This window comes from Bactrocera latifrons, unplaced genomic scaffold (genome assembly GCF_001853355.1).
Source record: "Bactrocera latifrons isolate USDA-ARS-PBARC rearing strain unplaced genomic scaffold, ASM185335v1 scaffold_43, whole genome shotgun sequence".
Lineage (NCBI taxonomy): Eukaryota > Metazoa > Arthropoda > Insecta > Diptera > Tephritidae > Bactrocera > Bactrocera latifrons.
In genome coordinates, this window is record NW_017537079.1 from 1,379,647 (window position 1) to 1,397,132 (window position 17,486).

General features: G+C 34.8%; 1 protein-coding gene across 1 annotated transcript in view; it reads right to left on the reverse strand.

Annotated features, from left to right (window-relative positions):
* LOC108972843 (mucin-2) overlaps window positions 1–17,486 on the reverse strand; it is a gene marked incomplete in the record, with an annotated part of 121,063 nt that overhangs the window by 31,470 nt on the left and 72,107 nt on the right.

The following is a 17,486-nucleotide window of genomic DNA, read 5'->3' on the forward strand; positions in this document are numbered from 1 at the left end:
GGAATTATAAATCTTTTGCCGTAGCGCAACAGCTCATAGCACTCGATTTCCTGCCGCACCAACCAAAGACATATTAAACCTTCCGTCAATCCTTCGCTTGGCCACATATTGCGCTGTTTTAACACAATTCGAACACGTAGATTTTCGATTGATGTTGTCATAAGCAACTAAATTTTCATCACCAGTAATCTCCCTCTTCAGAGACAGATTCATTTCATTGCGATTCCGTAGCAATTTGAGGTGGTTTTGCACTAACTTGTGAGGCACCCATACATTGATTTCAACCCATGCCTTCCACAGCTTGGAAGAGCTTTAAAACAGAATCCCAGATCTATTACGTTACCTTCATGAAAGCTAAAGTCATCACTGCGTTGTTTAGAACCGGTTGAACAAAGGTACGCATCAACCTGTCCTGAAACAATGAATAACGCAGATTGAGAGCTGTTTCTTAAGTTCATGACTAATGCTTAGAACCAAACCATACTCCGAAATGAAACATATAATTTAAATTCCCTAGATATTAAATTATATTAAAAAAATGTTTTATGCCAAGTAAGTAGGACTGCCCTTCTAAAATTTTGTATTTCTAACTAAGTTACGTATACGGAATCATTGCGAATGTTGGAAAAGGCTTACTTTGATTCAGTTTTATCACAATCACAAGCCTACGAATGGTAAAAACCCTTCAAAGATCGCCTCTTCAAATGACTTCAAAATCGTCGGGCACGTTTTAGAGAGATGACACAAAAGCTCGACATCTCCCGCGAGTCCGTTCGAATGATTTTGAAGGATAATCTGGGTATGAAACGTGTTCTTGCTCGACTCGTCCCAAAAAAAGTGAAGTTTTTTCAAAAAAGTAACGTAAACAGGTCTACATGCATCTTTCGACATCCATGATCGCGCGAGTTCTGATGCGACATTCATGTACAGCATTATAGAGAGACATGCTCGTCTGTGGAAACCGTTTCCAGCCGATCGAAGAGATGAAACAAAATTCACTAATTAAGCTTTAGCCATTCCAAAATGTGCTTATGAAAAGTGCTGCGAGGACTGGAAAAATCGTTGGCATAAATGTACTTATTACATGCAATGAATAATTAAATATTTTTCGATTTATTTACATGTTTCGGCTCCTTTTTTAATCCCAAAATGCGATAAATCGATGTTCTGGAAATGTTCAATTCCATTTCCAAGAATTTCCAATTTTAAAACAAAGTTTAATGTTGGCTCTTTGTTCGAAGCTCATTTTCGCACCGATAACACAAACATACTGACACTTAAAACGTAATAATTTCGCATCCAATCTATGAAATGTCATGAAATTCAAACTGCACAATTGATAAAAAAAAAGTAGCAGATTCTAACGCACCAGTCGACGTATAGATGGCAGGAGTTTCAAAAAGTCCTGTTTACTTTGGAAGACCCTGTATTTTAACATGAGCTTCTTAAATTAATTGTTAGTAAATAAATGAAGATTTTTTCTCACATACAAATATTGTTTTTTAAAAAGAATTTCAGCTCAAAAAAATTTTTTTTTTTTTTTTTTTGTGAGAAAGCACCATTTTGTCCCAAAATAAATTTATTTTGCGTATGCCTTCGATTAATTACTAGACTTAACATTAGACTAGCTAAAGGATCCAGCTCAGAGATATAGTGGCCACCACAAAACGTCTTTTTTAAGTGAAGTACGGGAGGTATAGTTTCTTTCCAAATAAAAATTTTTACTAACACTAAGGCCTAAATTACAGTTAAGAGATACCATAATATAATACATACAAACTTTTTTATCAATAAATTTTAAAGTTTTCTCGGAAGCAAAATCTGGGTAATTCGCTTTTTTCGGGCTTCCAACTGTATTTGACCACTTAAGTATTGCTTTTCAATACCTTTCGGCTTTTAAAAAATTTTCTTCTGAATTTTTTTTGTTTTTACTTTTTCTTTTTTGGATGGTATATGACTTTACACACAAAACCTCATGGAGCTGCCCTTGACAAGTTCGCTCTTGGAAATCAATAAAAAACAGTTACTAAGCTAAGTTCACGTTTTTGTATTATATTTTGTAGATTGTATCCGATTTGTAAACGGAACATTGTTAAACGTCGAAGAAGCTGCCAGAAAGAAAGATTGAATGTCACTTTACAATGTAATGTTTCAATCCTTCATAAGCGGTTTTCAAAATAATTGAGTAATTGGTAGTTGCAAGGAAGACTTGGTGCTCTACTGGGGTAAGTTGAAGTAATATTTTTTAAAGTAAGTTTTAATTTCATTACTGAATCGACTCAGCTCGAATTTACATTAGACATGGATCAATATATAAAAATGTATAAAAAACACAAGCAACTTCAGTGTTATATAACAATAGATAAGCGTGGAATATTTACTTGCAGAGAAGAGAATATGTTTCAAATTTAATATGCAGTTATGTTGTGCACCAAAGCAGAGCAAAAATATTGCAAAACCAAAAAATATAAAAACTTTGCATACGCCAAGGCGCTAAACCGCGATAGCTCACTGAAGAGATGTCAATGGCAGCAAGCGAAGGCAAATTTACAACTCACAAGGCCAAAAAAATAAAGACAGCAAAAAAGATATAAAATAAGTAAGTAAGTGCAAAGCAAACACCGAAAAGGAAAAAGAAAAAGGAGAAAAACGCAAAACGAATAACGAAATTGTGTAACTACTTGTTATATGAGACTCGTAGCAAACACGCGCACACATACACACACGCGCAATCTAACACACTTGCTAGCTGCTTGCGTAAGTGGCATATGTTAAGTTGCAAAGTACGCTGTAATAACAACAAAGTGCAATAATGTTGCAACACCAAACTTTTTGCCACACAACAAAATACAAAGAAACAACAAAAACCATACCAAGCGGAAACAGTAAAAGACCGAATACACAAAACATCAAACACTTGTTAGCAGCTGCATAAACAAGTATAATAATAACAACAACAGCAACAGCATATGCGCAAGTAAGTAAGTGATATGGAAAAAGTAATAAAGCAAGTTCTATTCAAAAGGCGAAAAAACACAATATGTTGTCGTTGTTGTTGTTGACCATATTAATGTGGCAAGCACATACATATGTGTGAACTTTGTTTATGTGTGTTTGCAACTACGCGCACATAATGTTGCCGCTTGAAGTGTTGCACATAGAAAAAGGACAAGAAATAAACAACACTGTTTAGCAGTTTGTTGCATAACAACAACAACAACAACAACAACAACGTATACTCGTAAAACGTCAACTGCACAATTTACAATTGACACTGCAGCTTCCAAAGTAATGCAACAACAGCAACAATATAGTTGCGAAAAATAATAAAACAACAACAAATATAAAAGTTGCAAATGAAAACACGCGTAAATTGTGGGCGATAACACAGGCAACAACAACAACTAAAGTGCCGGTGGCAGCAAAAGGCGTTACAACAACAAAATAGCTGTCAATTTATTGCTGCAACACTTACATACAAATATATGTTTAAGTCTTTTAGGGGCCAGGTTGTAATGATGCCATATCTTAGTACTGTAATATGTGGCAGTAAGTTGTATTTTTATTTTCTCGCAGTTATTAAAATTGTTTAATATATATTTAAAAAGTTAAATACATATAGTATATTTGAGTTCTATGATAATTGCTATAGTTTTTGTCTCCATTCCGATAATATTGCAGATCCTCAACCGTTTCCTAATCGCTCTGTTATAAACGGTCCACAAAGTGCTCTTCATACTAAGGAGACCCAATCGACAGATTTCTTGAACTCATGAAATTGAAGCGTGCGATTGCTGAAAGACTCCCGGATTTCAGGACAATACAATACGATCGACCTCAAGCAGCAAATATGATTAAAAGCTAATTGGGAACCGGTGGCTAAAAAATTTTACCTCACCCACCTCATAGCACAGACTTCAACTCTTCTGACTACCATCCCATTCCGGTCGATACAGAAGGCCCTAAATAAAATGCGGCTTGCATCAGAAGAGGGTATCAAAAATTGGTTGGATTCATTCTGAGACTCCAAACCGGCGCAAATGTTTTTAGATTAAGGAAATATGAATAAATTATATAGCTTAAAATGGGTACTCTTTCCGGTAATACCATTGTGCATGTTCACATTTTATGAATAAAATGTAGTTACTTGTCTTATAATGATGATGACACTAACTAGGGGCGGATCCACTGCGGAAAGTTCTCACCACAAAAAGTTAAAATTTTTTTCCATGGAAAAGTGAGAGTTTGCGGAGTCAAAGAAAATGGGTTTGAGTCACAGTACAAAATTATATAGTGACCCCAGACTGAAACACATCCCCCCAAAGTTTGGATCCTCCAGACTACTTGTATAACATATAAAAGTCTTTCTGTAAAGTTGACAACAGAAATCATTAGTTACTTTCTACAGTCCAATTATTTTAGTAAATCTTTCCATATTATAATTTTCTTAAATTTTTCGCTACTTTCTGCTTACCATTGCTCTCAAGATATCCATTCCTTTCTCTCTCTCTCTCTCTCTCTCAACTTCTCACTTTTTCTTATTCATCTCTTTCTCTCTTTTGCAATTTTCACTTTTTTTCTTAATATCCATCTGTACATGTCTCGCTCTCTCTGTAATGTGAGTTATGATTCTGCTAGGCGTTATTGAGGCAGTACAATGCCTATTCGAATATATCTATCTCTCTTTTTACAGCGGTTTCGTTGAAACTCTCTTTCTCTCTGGATATAATTTTAACTAGATATACAACTGTGTTCGAAATAATAGCAGTGGTTTATGAATAATAGCAGTGGCTTCAAGAGCACCTGCAGTATGCACGAAGGCCACTGAATGCTTCATTTAATCCTAAATATGTTTCACGAACGGTAAAACATGGAGGTGCCACAATCAATGTATGGGGGTGCTTCTCTTACTATGGTACTGGTCCGTTATTTTCGATTAAAGAAAACATGGATACCAAATTGTACGTTGAAATTATGGAGTCGACTATGGTACCACACGCTGAATAGAAAATGCCCTAGAAATGGGTCTATCAACAAGATAAGGACCCCAAATATACGAGCAGGTTGACAAAAAATTGGTTTACTCTTGAGGTTATGGGTTGGCCGACTCAATCACCGGACCTTGATTCAATTGAGAATCTTTGCACAGAGGTCAAAGAAGCTGTAGGGAAAGACAATTCGTCAAATACGAAGCAATTATTAAGTAATGTGAAGAAGGCGTGGAAGGGCATTCCTCTCGACGAAATACTAATTGTTTAAACTTTATTTTATATTATTATAATGAATTAATTGATGCTATTATTAATCACAGCTGAAATTTTCATTTACAAACTTTTTTATTTATTTAAAGAAGAACTTTAACTTATTGTTTAAAGAAATCATATTTCTTTTAAGCTTAAATATGAGCTAATTAAATACAATAATAATAACTCATAATAAAAATCAATTACACGATTTTTCTGCTTCGTTTGAATTCTGCGTTATGCCACTGCTATTATTTCGAACACCATTGTATGTATATAACATATTTCCACATCCATATCTGACCTTCTGTAGAATATATATATATACTATATATATATACGATATATATATCTGCCTATGTCCCTCTATATATATCAGTTCCAATATACAGCTGACTCTGTCTGTCACTATCTTTTTCATAACCATTCACTGCCATGAGGTTTTGATAAAATCCTTCACCGTGCGCCAAGCACCTAATTTGCAAACCCTCCATTTCTCATTCTCTCTCCCAAAAAGAGAGAACCTCCCATTTCTCGTCTTCTCATTTCACTATACTCCCTCATATTTAGAACTCTGTCTACCATAAATAATTTAAATAAATATTAATTTCAATATAAAAACTAAAACTTCATTCAACTGTCATCTGCTTGTAATCCTTTATTCTTTTTAAAAAGAGTTTGCACCAACTTTAATCCTAATCGACACTGTACGTGCCTCTTTTGCTCCAAGCAAAAAAGTTTTTCCACCAAAGCAAGTGAAATAACGCGTCTAAAACGACTACCATAAAAGAAAGTTGGCAAACTACAACTTTTTGTCACTTGCTTTTATTTGAGACTTTTATTTTTTTAATTCTTCCGACAGCTGCCAGCTTAAACATCAAAAAATTGCCAATAAAAAACCGTTAGTTGGGACATCAAAATTGCAAATACCCGACGTCTGCATATTTTTAAATGGAATGTGTGTGTGCGGCACCCACTTTGTCCGTCACTTTTATCCAGCGCTGCAATTTTTATATTCTCTATTTCTTGCTGCTTTCATACTTTTCACCAACAAATAACGGTAAAAGGAGCTACTAATGTCGGCGATGTCAGGCTTTGAGCGCGCAGCTGAGTTCTGTCAGAAGCTGGCGGTGTTTGTCATTGAAACTGCCGCCCCTGAATAGTCGGGTGAGCAGGCTGAGTCGCATGAAATAAGAGCAAAAGCAGGGCATAAAAGCAACAGCGAGTACCGTGACGTGCAAAACTACAACATCACACTAACAGATAGCCGCAGGAAACGTACCCATCTACGGAAACAGTTGAGGAACTGCGACAGCCAATGGCAACGGAATGTCACATTCTCGTTGCAGTGAATCGGTGAAGTCGTCCGGCTTTTGCTGACTTTCTTTTTTCTACCGCCGATTCATTGCAATTGCACTTCGTTCTGGCGTTCGTGCTATTTAACCAATGCTGCCACATTATTTAATATTCGCAAATTCGCGTACGATTTTAAAAGAATTATTACGACACAGGGAAGAAAAGTAGACAACTACTCACATTCATATTTATACTATAAGTGCATGGAAGCAATGTCTTCCCAGTGCCTTTTATGCGATGAGTAAGCCAATGACTATCCTCACTCAGTTATTTCATTCATGAATTTATGAATGCGCTTTTGTCTGGTCGTATCTATTGAAACGAAGTCTACAAGTATTATGTATGTTTGCGCTGCTGCTGGCAATATTTTGACGTCTCACTCGCTGACGTCTGCAACTTTTTGCTTCAGAAAAATATTTTTTAATTTACTCAAGTACATTTCACTGCTCTTTTTTACACTCTCTCACTAATCCCTTAGGTGCAAATGAAGGCGCGACATGTTGAGCCGCTTAAGTGGTGCTGATGCTTACGGTTCGGAGTGTTTCACAAGTTCAACTGTGTGTATTTGGCTGATGCATTTTAAAAATGACATTTTTTAGACGCGCAAATGTTCAAAGGATCTTTAATGTTGGTGTTTTTTTCTTTTCTTGTACTTCTTAACATTTCGTTCGCTTTTAGGATGAAGCTATGTATGATCAGGACGTGTCAGAAGTTCACGCAAGTAAGGTTCTCTGAACGCCATTCACTTGGAAGTGGCCAGAAACGATTCATTTACATGTAGCTCTAGCAACTCACGACTTAAAATAACGACTACATCTTGAACTCGAAAAAATAAGCCTCTTTACATTATAAATATGGGATATCTCGAACTGTTAGCGACACAATTCCAATGACAGCAGCTTCAGCTATCTTAATGTGGAAAAGATCTAGATCACCCATACAACAGCAACAACAACGCTACGAGGTTATTGGAATTAAAGTAAGATATGGAGAAACTGTGGAATTATATAAATTGAGATGAGCACTTCGTTAGAATAAGCCGTTGGGCTGATTCCCGCTTCAAAGCTAATGCAGGATCACATTTTGACAGCTTTGAACAGTGGTAGTGTGTGCATCCCAAATCAGCTAGATTTATTTCGTACGACCTTTAATGTGAGATGAACTGTTTCCACTACTCAAAAACGCGGGGAAACGGCTAATAATAGTTCTAGCTATTTCGTTAATTACCTCGAAAGGCAAGGTTTCGGCGTCTAGGACTATCTACAGCGATTATTGCGGGACGAAATCGCCCAAAAACGGACGCATTTTAAGAAAAGGAAAGTGCTGTTTCACGAAACCAATGCTCCATGTTACACGCCTGTGAAAACGTCGAAGCCAATGAATTGGGCTTTGAATTGCCTCTGCATCCACCGTATCCTCTAGATCTGGCCCCTAGTGACTATTTCTGTTCTTGGACTCTGAAAGATTTAAGGCTGGGAAGAAGTTTTCGTGGAATGAAGTGGTGATCGCCAAAACAGTGGCCCATTTTGAAGCGGAGGTTAAATCAGTATGAAACTGGTATCGAAAAGTTTGATGTTGGCTATTATCAGTGTATCATCCTTGAAAGCCCTCGAATAAAAATAAAATTTGGCCAAAAAAAGGGTTTTATTATTAAAGACCGGCGGCTCTGTAATTAATTTGTCGCGATAGAAGAAGACATCTACATTCCACTCTAAGCTACGCAGAAGAACAAATTTTAGTTTTGACAAGCTTACGAGTGGTCTACAGATCCAAGGCTAGAGCGAAAGATAGTTGTTTGAAATCAAATTTTATTTTTGATTATTAGTATAATGAGGAGAAGCTAATATACTATGAAGGTCTGTTGCTATATTCATGCCACTGCCGAATACACATAAGATATAGAGTGAATAACTTTTTGCACTTCCCTCACTCGGGTTTATTCTTTCTTTTCTTTGTCGAAAAAGACCAAATAAACATCTTTTAGTATTTTTTTTTTTTTTAAATTCCTTCTTTGCCTATTTTTAATTTAGTGAAAACAACCACAAGCAGTGATATAATATTAATCTATTTTTATATTACACTATTTTGCATAGGCTTTTTGGTTTCTTAAAATTTTTTCCTACCGTCTTCATACATTAGCTTGTCCTCACTATACTCCTCAACATCAATGCTCTGTGTGTAGTCTGAGAAATCAAGCTTACAGATAATAATGTATAAAGCTGATATATTTGACTTCCTCATATACACTTGTAACATAGAGATGGCCAAGTAGCCCAAAATAGTGGCAGCAAAAGCCATTCAAACCGAGCACGCAGGGATGAGAGTTAGTTTTAGCTTTAGTTGCTTTGAATTTTCACTGCCACACATATGTACATACCTCAACACACATGTCTATTGAAAATCCAAAAGCTGTAATGCACTATGAAAGTTGTTTATTTATTATTTAGGGAGTGAGTGCCCCAACATATCATAATGAGGTGAAAAATATATGCAGTGTTGTTGGCGGGCGAAAAGTTTTCATGCAAAGGCTTGCTTACATAGCTTAAAGGTACATGTTTGTGTAGAGCTATAAATGTGTATGTGTGTGTAGTGCACTTCCTTTATAAGTCAGTAAGTAATTTCATTTTTATTTGCCTCTCTTACTTTCTTATTTCTTAATCTTGTCTTCTGCTTTCGGTATTTCCTTTAAGCGCTTTCTTAGCTTGCACTACCTTCAATGGTTCCCTCTCAGTGTACTTTAGCAGGTTTAGCAGTTTCTACTGTTTGGCCACCAGTTAATTAGACATGCTGTTGTAGCTACTTGAGTGCACTTTTACTCGTAAAGTTAATGATGGTGCAGTGCTGCAATTTAGGGTGCAAAATCACTGTAGAAAGTGGTAGATATAGGATATACCCTATATATATATTCAAAGAGCTTATTCTCTGGTAGTTTTTGATATATTTTCGAAGTCAAAGTGAGTTGCTCATTGATTGATGTTTTTGGAAATTTGTAGCTCACATTCAGGCGAAAAAAAGTTGTTGTACTATCTATAGAGTTTTACATGATTTGTAGAACTATTTTTTCTGAGTAGAAAAATATTATCTGAGTTGAAAATTGTTGTCTTAAAGTTGATTTGAGTTGCAGAATGTGCTTTTAGCATTTGTTTAGACGTAATATGTCTTTTTACTATCTATAGACTTCGACATGGTTTTTAGAAAATATTTTCTTCGTAGAATGATCGCGAATTGTATGGCGTATGTTTCTTGCAAAATCTTCAAAAACGTATTTTTTTTTGAAACTATTAATGAAAATTAATTTTTATTTATTGTATAATTGCGTTAATATCCGATGCATATACTTAATATGTCTTAATTTCTTTAAATCAAGAAATGCGTTTTCATTCATAATTTTAAAATTTGTAGCATACATTTAAGCGAATAATTGTTTTACTGCCTTCAGTGTTTTATATGGCTTTAATCAAGATGTTTTTTACGTAGCTTCCAAATGAATTTTTGTGGTGCCTATTACTTAGTACATGCTAATGCTACAAAGACTTCAAAAAATTGCTTTATACTTTTTATGCCAAGTGTTCGAAAATTAATTCTTATTTATATTAAATCAAATTAATTTTTGGCATATGTTTACATAGTACAATTCTTATGTATTTTTATGGTAGATAAAAGAGCATTAATAGATTAATTACTTATTAAAAAATTTGTTTGAAAGCCATCTGAGTTTCTGTACTGATGTTTTTTAGAACTGTTGCATACATCTAGGCGTTGAATTTGATTGTTACTACCTGTAGAGTTTCTTATAAGGATTTTTTCCGCCTATAGTGTTTCAAATTTATTTGTAAAAATATTTACTTAGTGCAATTCTTATGTATTTTTATGGCACATAACACCTAGAACACTTTAACCATCTAAAGACCCCAGAAATATATTTTTTAAGAACTTTCAATGAAAAGGGTTGAAAATTTTACGTTAGTTTAGTTTAATGCACTAAAGATTAATTGCTTGTTAAAGAACTGTTTTTGAATGTTCCTAAACCGATGTTTTTGAAGTATGTTACACACACTTATGCGTTGTATTTGTTTTTACTGTCTTTAGAGATTCTTATAAAGATTTTTTCAGAGATACTCTCCAAAGACCTCCGACATTTTTTTGGACGGACCTTCATCTAAACTATTTGAAAATTAAAATTTTATTGAAAACATTATTGAACAAATATGTTAAGGGAATATCTCCATATACACTTGAGCAAGTTATTGCTACTTATGAAAAAATTAAGTCAATTTTAGTAGTAATTTCAACGACTTATTGAGATTTGTTGCATACATTTAGGCGAAAGTAATTTTTTCTGTCTACATTGTTTCGCTTGTTTGTTTGTTTAATCAATTTTTTTTTGCGATTTGTTGCATACATTTAGGCGAAAATTAATTTTTTGCTGTCCGTAGCGTCTCAGATATTCTGTAGTGGTATCCTATGGACTCCTAGCAAATTTGTACGGCTCATAATTGGCCGGAAGACTTTAACCCTCTAAAGAGAACCTAATATATTTTTTAACAGATATTCAATAGAAAGTATTAGAAATTAGTTTTAGGTTATACTTATATTCACTAAGCACGCAAACAATATTTTTTATAGTTAAACTTTGCAAATTCTTTGCTGAATGTGCTTTCACCTAAACTTTTGAGATTTGTTGCATACACTAAGGCGAAATGTTATTTTCTACAATCTTTAGAGTTTCAGTAATTTTTAGAGAGATTTTTGCTAAAAGCGTCTGTAGTGATTTTTTATAGCGCATCGTTTTAAGAATATTTTAATCCTCTAATGGACACAAAATTATATTTTTTACGGATTTTTATTGAAAATTGCTGGAAATTTAAATTTTATTTAAGGCACTAATAGGTAAGAATGTTCTCAGAATTCTTTTATTCCAAGAATTCCATAGCAAATGACTCTCAAATACTGAAATTTTCAGAAAACGTAGCTGTAAAAAAAATGTTGTATAAAAAAATTTGGCAACTATGCTTCTAAATATTCGTTCATACATATGTACAAAATAGGTAACTGTGTTACGTTGATAGGTAACTATGTTTGATTTCGCGGTTATTTCCCATATTCTGTCGCAAATAATTGTCAAATGCTGACTTTTTGAAAAAAAAAAATGTTGTTGTTGTAATAAAAAATTTCAGTTTCGAAAATATGGCAACTATGCTTCTAAGAACTCGTTCCATAAATACAAAATATTATTTTTTGATTTTTAATTTCTCAATTTCATTGCAAAGATTGCGTATTTTCCTTAAATCTGAACCTTTCTTAACTTAAGTTCTATTTCCATGCAACCCTGCAACGGAGCTTCCACCCTAATCTCATTTTCATCGCGCTTTCATTTGCTTAACAGTTTATCATCTACTTTCAATACAGCATTGAGCGCGCCTTTACAACTCATTACATAGCAAAGTATATGTATGCAACATTTTGTGGCAACAACGCAGCAGTTGCTTAATATTATTCATAGCAAGCGTCGGCGTTGCCACATTGACTTTTCAATTTATTTTGAAACACCTACTTTACTTATCGGCGCAACATTGTTGTATGCCATAAGCACAAACAGCAAAACCGTGCGCAAACAATGAGCTAGCAGCACACAACAACAACAATATCAAGAACTTTCAATTCTTTCAAATAATCGTTAACGCCAAAGCTTAGCTGTGCGGCACAAACAAACCTTTTTCTATTGTGTCGTGCTACTTTGCCTGCTGCTGCTGCTTCTTGTTCTTCCTCTTCGTCGTCTTCTTTCCTCTGCCCCCTTGAGTCACATTGTACAAGCGTTTAAGCGCCGCTGTTGCCATATAACTTCTCGGTGAACGAGAAATCAAGCATGCAAAATGTTTTGTAAATTTCGCGTACATTGTATGTGTAAGTGAGTACGTGTGTGTGTGCGACTTTGTGCCACATTTCGGCAGCATTAAAAGCGCAGCACCAACAACAAGTGCAACCTATGCCACACTGCCGACGTCAAAATGTCACACTATATAAAAGGCAACTGTGTTGCATGCAACATACTTACGTATAAATTTGTATATGCAACGTAGCGTTGCAAGTAAAGACATCAGAAGCGGAAGTCCATACAAAGCGTCTGTCACATAAGTGGTTTCCGATGCAACAAACTCATGAAGTGGCAGTAGTGCAAGCACAATAACAACAACAAGAAGAGCAGATACGCTGCATGCAACACATGCAAAATGATAACAATAATAATAATAATCAGAAAGCGAAATGTGAGTAACAGTAACAACAAAAGCGCATTTGTTGTAAGTAAAATTTGCGTTGCAACAGTGGAGTGGCAACATCAATGTCACATAACCAGCAGCTACCAGTGACAGCAGTAACTACAATATGAACTCGCTCTACATTCATATGCAAATTATGCGCAGCAGCAGCAACAACAACCACAACAAAAACAACAACGCAAGATTTACTTATGCAACTTGAATGAAAATTGAAAAGGCGCCACATGCAACAGCAACATTAACCGGAGCAGGCACACCGGCAAGTATATAAGTGAGTAACGTTATACATATATGTATATTTACATATTTGTATATGTATATGTGTGTGCCGGAAGTCGCCTGCAGATAAAGCGAACAATGCGCTGAAGCTGTGCAACATGCGCATACTAAGTACGCTCCTGATAAGAGCTGGCGACGTGCGGGTTGCTGTCGTCGACTTATGCTCTGCTCGGCTGTGTGACATTTGCTGGCTTTTTGACTTTTTCCACAGTTTGCCGCTTCAACTGCAGCAGCAGCTAGCGCATGTTGCATGGACACAAGCTGTGCAACATCTTTAACTTCAACTTCATTTCTTAATTTTCTTGTTGCTGGCTGCTTGTTTACTTTTTAAGTATGTTTTTCGTTATTTTGTTGTTGTTGTTGTTGTTTTTGTTTTTGTTGCTTTTCGCATACTTTTGCTTGCCGCTCGACGAATGTAAATAAAGCAGTATGCTGGCTTGCTTGATATCTTATATTCTTGCCTTTAAGCATTTTTTGTTGTTGCTGTTGTTTCAGTGCCCACATGCTGTTTTGATAACATTTGTTGCTTTATATTTTTGTTTGTTGCTCGTTTATTATTGCATTTCTATAGTTGTTTGTGGTGTTTATAAAAAATCGTAATTTTGTTGTTGTTGTTTTCAATTTTTAAAATAAATAGTATTTGTATTCTCATAATCACTGCAACTATTGCCTTGAGCACGTCAGCAATGCGGGAGAGCGTAGTTTTAAATACATAGCATACTTTAAGGCGCATTGGTGTTTCTAAAATGCGCTCTACACGAAATTAGCTTTAAACTACTTTTTTTTTATTAAAAAATTTTTGGTTTTTGAATTAGATGTGATTTCAAGGAGAAAAATCTGACTAACGGCCAAACACCTTTTTTTCTTTGATAACTCAGGTCCTCCAGTAGACCGCCTAAGCAAAAACAGGAATGCAATATGTTTCAAAATAAAACAATAATTTTTAAAGTACATTCAGTTCTGAATTTTGTAATATTTTCGTTGCTTTATTTTATAAAATGCTTCCTCCAAAAAAGGCATCAGGAAGAAACACATTTTTCTGCCTTGTAAGTACATATTACCTCTTAATTAAGTCCTAATCGTCGCTTAGTCAACATCGCAACTGCATTTATACTTGAAAAAAAATTCCTAAGAGAATTTTATTTTATTGCGCTAATACAATTAACTTTGACTGTGTGCATCTCTATGCCAGCTAAGGATCTATTCAACTAACCGCAGCATACTTCTAGGCGCTTTCCGTAATTTTACCCCTGTTATGCTTATATGTCGCTTTTGTCATGTTGATTAAGAGATGCTTTATATTAATTTTCGTTGCTAATGAAGGGTGATCCACCTCGAGGTCGAAGAAGCATACCTCCAATCCAATCCAATCACTAATTATATTTTTATAAATTTTATAAGCTCTAAGAATAGAGCAGATATAAACCAGATCTTGCAAGAGCTTCTAGGTCACGAAATTTTAAAACCAAAAATGTCAAAAATGTCCAAATTTGACTTCGCCTCCGCTGGTCTCTTTTAGAAATAATGTCATTGTTTACTAACACAAATGACACCAAACTTGAACTTGCTTGTTCCTCAGAATACTTTCAGATGAGTCGAAAGTTCTTAAATAATAATTAGAATGAACATAAATAATTCTTTGAACACACTTAGATCTCGGAAACGTTGTACGGTACAATTTTTATAAAGTATATAATTTATATAAAACTTGCAAAAAATTATATATGCCAACCGATCGCCAATCACCCAGGAGTGGCTGTAGTAGAGTGGCAACGTATATTTGGATCAATGTTTTGCATGTGATTTTATTATGAATGAAATTTGTAAAAAAATTAGGAAAGCCAGAAAAGATCATCTGCTTAGGGTTCCCATTTAAGCACTTTATTAATTTGATCACTTTAGAAACACTCGTCCTGTAAAATTTTGATGTTAAGTAAGGAAGAAGTCCCGTCAGCTCAGCACACGCACAGTCAACGATCAGAATTTGCGAAGCTGCGAGATCCTAAGCGGTCTTCTGAATTTCTTACTCTAAGCTAAGTGGCTACAAATGTTGTTGAATGCAAATTGACAAAGTTCCATGGAGCAAGACGAATTGGAATCATTTATGCACTTTCTCCGCAACTGTTCAGCTTTTGCCAGACTAAGTTTGAAATATCTCGGTAGATACACCTTCGGTGAACCAAGGGAAGTAGCTGATATTGATATTAGCAGCCGTACAAATTTACGCTGTGCTCTGAGTGCTTAGTCGATCTATGCGAGTGTGGTCATACAGTTTTAGAATCTTTTGGTAGCTTTTGGTTATCACAAATACTCAATTGTCATAGCTTTGAAAATGAGATCCAGCGCTACATTTGACTGAAACATCAGGCCTACAACCTAATATAAACAAAGCAAAGCTTCAGCCTATATGGTTAAGGTGGTTAATGTGGTGGTTGATATTATACTATTCTGTTTGACATTTTTGCTAGTAACCCCAGGTATTAAAAATATTCCTTGATTCTATACGCAGATATTACTATTGCGAGATAATATAATCTACTGATGATTAACAATAAATTCTAGCGAATACATTTAGATATATCATTAGGAAGCTATCCCATTAAATATTGTTATCACACCAATAACAGGACTGGCTTTTTTAATTTAAAAAAAATTGTTGAAGAAATGGATAGCAGTCTTCCACTGTTAAAAACTGAAGAAACGTTCAATTAAAATTCAAAATAATAAATCTTTAATATTTTTTAAAATTATTTACCAAATAAATTTTCACCAATAAATGTCAAGACCTTTAATTTGTAGAAGTAATAAATTAAGGTATGCCTTCAATAAGCCATCCCATGAAGCGTTGATATCATAGCTGAGCTTCAATTATTGAAAAAAAAAACTGTTCTAGGATTGTGTATCTCGTTCTTAACTTTTGAAAACTGAAGAACAGTTTAATTATATCACAAACTTTTCCATATAAAAATTTATAAGATCATACAATTTTCAAAACCACTTCAAGCCGAATTTTTATAGTCTAGAGCACATAATAAGACCAATTGCAGATTTGTATTAACTCCCAGCTTATCATTATCAACTCCTTGTTTTTTTTTGGTGCTCTTTATAAACAAGCCTACCTTTCTTTATCGCTTTCAAGCCTGAGATATCCCAAACCTGCTTCCTGCTTACATAGAAATCTCCTTTCCCCTACTTTAACCCATTCTTTTCCACATCAGAAAAATCTACTATATACCTTAGTTTCATTTTATTTCTCACTCCACATTTACTGCCATAAAGTCTTTTAGTAGGCACATAAGCGATATTCTATTAAATATATTAGCACTATATGCATATTCTACTCGTCGCCTTTAGTGCTGCCGTTGCCAAGTAATGTGTTAACTCTTTACTAAATAAATATATTGACTGCACTTTCCGCCAGAAACTTATTTATATTTAGTTCCCGCATAAACTTGACCCCATGCCAATCATGGCACACTTGTTTAAGAGCTCACGACTGCTTAGCAGCTTAATAACTGGCACTTTCGTTTTATTATCCACACTGTAACTACAATGCATACTCTTATATATACATATATATATGTACTATCATATAAACATGTATGTATTTCTACACTCACTCCAATGCCACTCACTCGCACTAAATAATAGTTCCGGAGTATTTGCTTTGCTCTGTTCTATGCTCGCACTACTTCCTACCCTTGCGGGCTGGGCGGCTGGTGCGCCGCGCGCCTTAAGTGCCAATAAAAGTCAATCTTAACACTTTTCCGATAACCACTTAAGCATTTCACATATTTCACCAACACTCCAGCCAGTGCATAAATCAGCTAATAAAGGCATTTACCGAGCGTGAGAGTGAAATAATGGCGCAAACGAAAAACCCAGTAATGCCAGTAATAGTTTAGGCAGCCACCCCATTTGGAAAGAGTGCTAAACTATTTTATATAGAAAGCTTTTATTAAACAAAAGTAAGCGGAATAACGGGCGTGCTCGTAAAAATTTTGTTGCTTCATACAATTGAGGCGTTTTCGATGTTTTTGTTTATAGGCAGCGAGGGCGCCATTGCGTATAAGTAAACCACATGTGGGCATAGGTTGTGTAGCTTAAAAAGATGTTGTAATATTTTGAGCAACAATTTAAGAACTTGGGTTGAGTAGGTAAGAATATTGAGCCACTGTAAATTGAAAATTTCATATTTAAAAAAAAAATAGAATATTTCATAAATTTGTAGTTATGCATTCATGCATATATGTATATACATACATATCAGTTATGGGATACATATTTATTTAAAAACACAAAATTTATTAAAAAAATTTTAACAATATAA